Source organism: Nyctereutes procyonoides, unplaced genomic scaffold (genome assembly GCF_905146905.1).
Source record: "Nyctereutes procyonoides isolate TBG_1078 unplaced genomic scaffold, NYPRO_anot_genome, whole genome shotgun sequence".
NCBI classification, from domain to species: domain Eukaryota; kingdom Metazoa; phylum Chordata; class Mammalia; order Carnivora; family Canidae; genus Nyctereutes; species Nyctereutes procyonoides.
In genome coordinates, this window is record NW_026575051.1 from 19,920,087 (window position 1) to 19,924,798 (window position 4,712).

Sequence of the window (4,712 nt, forward strand, 5' to 3'; positions counted from 1 at the left end):
GGGCGAGGGGTTCACGGAGAATATACACATTCTGATTGGCTGATTCCTCTTACGCGAGAATAGCAAGCATCCAATCGAGAACTTGCTCTTCTTCCGCATTTCCCGAGCCGGGCCTCGCGGTGGCGGGAAACAGGACCTCCGGGGCCCAGCGTTTCTGCCCCCTCACGAACAGGAAAGCTGACCAATGGGGCAGAGAGGAGACTCGCGGAGGCTGGTCATTGGGCCGCCGGGCCAGACGGGGCGCCCGCTGCATTCTGGGAGTCGTAGTCTTCCCCCATTTGCCGGAAGTTTTGTAGTTTTTGTTTTGTTTTGTTTTGTTTTTTTTCAAGATGCGCTACCTTGACTTGCCACAGAGGACCCCAGCCTGGCGGTTTTACTAAAAGTAACCTATTCTAAAAAAAATAAAATAAAATAAAAAAATAAAATAAAATAAAATAAAATAAAATAAAATAAAATAAAATAAAATAAAATAAATAAAAAATTTTTAAAAATGTAAAAAAAATAAAATAAAAGCAACCTAAACGTCAGAGAATGGGAATTTATACACAAGGAGATAAAAACATAAAAGCAAATCGTTTTTTAAATGTATTCAAATCAGGTGTGCTGGATGCGTTTCTCAAGCAACTGGCCGCAAGTAGCGTTCCGAGAAAAAAAAACAAAAAAAACATTGCACCATCTTACTTGCAAGTGGGTAAATTAAAGCCTTTCTCTCCTTCTAAGGAGATCACAAGATCTTTTAATGTAACTTACTTCATTGACACCTAATTACACGGAAGAAACAGAAAAGTGTTTCAAGCCACTCTTAGGTATCTGTCGTAACTAAGTGACAGCAAATCTGAAATGACAGGGATCCCTGGGTGGCGCAGCGGTTTGGCGCCTGCCTTTGGCCCAGGGCGCGATCCTGGAGACCCGGGATCGAATCCCACGTCGGGCTCCCGGTGCATGGAGCCTGCTTCTCCCTCTGCCTGTGTCTCTGCCTCTCTCTCTCTCTGTGACTATCATAAATAAATAAAAAAAAAAAATTAAAAAAAAAATCTGAAATGACAAACAACTAGATGATCAATTGCATCTCCAAGATTTGTGTTTGTTTGTTGCTTGTTTTTAGTCTTTTGTGGTCTATATTTTTTAGGTTTATTCTTGGGTCATAACTTATATACAATAAAATGGGCAAATCGTGTGTACAGCTCAATGATTTTTATTATGTGCATACCCACCCAGTGCACCGTGAAGAACAGTCCCGTTGTCTCCAGAATGTTTTTAATTTTACTGAACTGACGAGACACCTGTTAACTCTATATCTGAAATGTCAGCCAATTAATTATCAGCTTATGTTCAAAGGTCTCCAGGACTCACTGTGTCCTACCTAATAAGTATTCTAAGAATAATCTGCCTAAACAAAAAAAAAATATATATATATATAGCATCTATTTGTATGTGAACATGCATCTTTAGTTATTTTACAGTTTATAGTTTCTATGTGTTTGGTGTCATCATAGTGGGTAGATACATTGATCCTTAGTCAAGGAAAAAAGATGGTCATCTGACTGCTGGCTTTTGTATATATTAACAGGCAAAAATTAAAAAAAATAGAAATTCTAGATGAGGATCTGTTCGCAATTATACAGTAAGAAATAATTACTTATTAACTTAAGAGTGCCTTTATCCCTTGATCATAGCTATCATTTTATTAATATATTGAAGGTGGTACTGACAATATTCTCAGCTCTGGAAACAAGTTGAAATTAATACTAAAAGAACCAGGATACTTAGTTGAAGCAAGCAAATTAAGCAAATAATTTCATTTCAAAGTAAAAGCCCAAAGGAGTGGGAGTATGAAAACCATATCCTTGACTCTAACACACTTTTCTGCCGACTTCAGTTTCCTCATATAAAAGATGAGGAAATTAGAAAATTCCTAATGATTTATCCCATTCTAACATTCCATGAGCCCAAGGCAAACCTGGAAACTGTAAAGACAATTCAGTTTAAAATTAATCATGCTGTGGTCCTTGATACAGACTTTGTTTGCCTTAATGTCATAATCTTCCATCATGAAGGACATGTGGATATTTAATTGGTGTTTATCTCTTTCATGAGGGCATGAGATCTCTGAGTAAAGAAAGGGTTTCATTTGTTATTCCCTACTCCTCTAAACTACTCTGAAAGAAAAATCAATCAGGTTGTTACTGAAAAAAAAAATTTTAGAAGCATTTATAACACATCTCATACAGAGCCTACCTGACTTAGCCAATGGCCTTCCTCTACTACTCACTCAGAATGAGGAAGCATATGTAACCTGATGAAGTAGTGGATCAATGGTTTCTATTATTGCTCACATTCGTGCTTTCCCTCTGTATCCATTTTCTCTCCACCCAGTTGTCTGATGGGCCTTTGCCAGTCTCCAAGCTAAAGAAACACTAGGGGGCTCCCTGGAGAGCAAAAACATGCAGGAAGATGGTGGGAAAGAAAGATTGCAAAGTGTATGTAATACTTCCATTTTCCATGTCCTAGGGACACAAAACTTTGGGATATTATGGCACCCAAAGGTACCATGATAAGATGATTTATTCTCACTAAATGATATGTACCTCTTTTCAAACCAATGAGTAATTATCATGTGTCGCAAAACCTGAAACCGTACTCTGTGATTAAGAAGGAGCTTTAGGCATTCAGGAAAATAGCATATACCATTACAGAACTTTGGCACTCACTCAGAGGCCACAAAAGACCAGAGGTCAAAAACCCTACACCTCTAGGTGCCAGAGCAGCCTAAGGAATAATCTACAGGTCCAGGCTTGCCCTGATGAAGCCCATCTGTCCTCTTCTGTTCTGTGGACTAGTCATAATCTTCTCCAGCTGCTGTGGTCTAGGGTCTTGAGTACCTACATCAGCAGGCTCATTTCTCTTTCTGGCTGCTCTAATTACTAGTTGTGCAACTGTGGGCAGCCTCCTTAACTACTCTGTACCTCAGTTTCCTCATCCTGAAAATTAGAAGTGGTATCTAGTTCAAATTTTAAACTTTTTTAAAGATTTTATTTATTCATGAAAGAGACAGAGAGAGAGAGAGAGAGAGAGAGAGAGAGAGAGAGAGAAAGTACCTGGCATGTAGTAAGCATTAAGTAAATGTTAACCACCGGTGTTGGTGGTGAGATGGTGGTAGAGGCATTAGTGGTTGGGGAAGAGTCAAGAGATGTTGGGGGGAAAGGGGAGCATGCACCCTGGTGCATTCTGTAACAATTCAAACAATCATATTGAAGCCCATTTCCACTCCCAGCAAAAGCTTAGATGGAACCAATCCAGGCATTTCTTTCAGTGAGACCTTGTTTGCTGCAAATACAATCGGCTAAAGGAGTAATACATTCAGAGAATGTTATCTGGCTCCAGTTCTGCCTGTGTTGAAAACCATCAGAGGCATGCTTAAGGAACATTATGGAAGAAGACCAAATGGTCTCTGGAGTTAGCCAGTATGTCTTATACTGACAAGAGAGTGTTCAGCATTTTCCCCCATCCTTTGCTTCCTGGAATCCTTCCAGTTAGACATGCTATAAAGATCAGGAAAATTGCCAGAGGGCATTCAGTGATCCTGATTTGCCTATTAGGTTTGACAACATAGCTGGCCTGCTGACAATTTGTGATTCATTGTCATTGGCCAAAGTTAATTTCAGCAATTGGGTTTCTTAGTCCTGGAAAGGTCATCTCTGTTAGTTTTTGTTTTTTTTCAGCCTTACTGAGGTATTATTGACAAATAAAACGTCATTCCCATTCTTAACTGTAAAAATTTAACTAAAGCTGTTCGAAGAGTTTTGCTTCAGTGCTTAACGATTTGCAGGAGAAAATCACCAAAAACTTACTGAGTAAATAACTCATTTACACATGAGATTCTCTAATAATAACCATTCCGTAAATCTGTCTTGATTTGTGGGCACTTAAAAAAATACAGTTTCTTATGCTTTTAATTGTGCCATTGTAATGAAATGATGAAGAGGTTTAGCCATATTGACTAACCAGTCAAATATTAGTGGAACATCTGTATACCTAATTCTCTTCTTGACCAGAGACTTTAGCTCAGTGCTGCCCAATAGAAATACAAGACACATATATAATGTAAGGCTTGTTTCTAGTACCTATTTTTTTAATTAAAAACAGTTTTTACTTTTGAGAGGTGAAAATTTGTCAAATTTGTCAAAATTAATTTGTCAAATTAATTTGACAATACATTTTATTTAACCCAATTTATCAGTTCAATATGTAATTGATATAAAAAGTATTTCTGAGATATTTTACCTTTTAATACTGAGTCAAAAAAAAATCCAGTGTGATTTTTATACTTAGCCACATCCCAATTCAGACTAGCCACATTTCAAATGCTCAATTACCAAATGTGGGTAGTGTCTACCACATTGGACAGCACAACTTTAGAATACAAAAATCTATCTCTTGAAATAGGTTATAATTTAACTTAAAAGAATAGCAACCATTTATTGAACATGTACTATATGCCAGATACTATGCTAAGCACTTTACTATATAATCTCATTTAATCTTTAAAATACTTTGTAATGTGGTTATATTTAATCCTCATTTTACAGGTGAGAGGACTTACAGCTTTAAGGATCCCAGAATCCCATACCAGTAAGGGATATAGGTAGGATATAAACCCAGGCCTGTATGGCTATATTGAATACTCATTTAAGAACAAATGAGTATGTTAA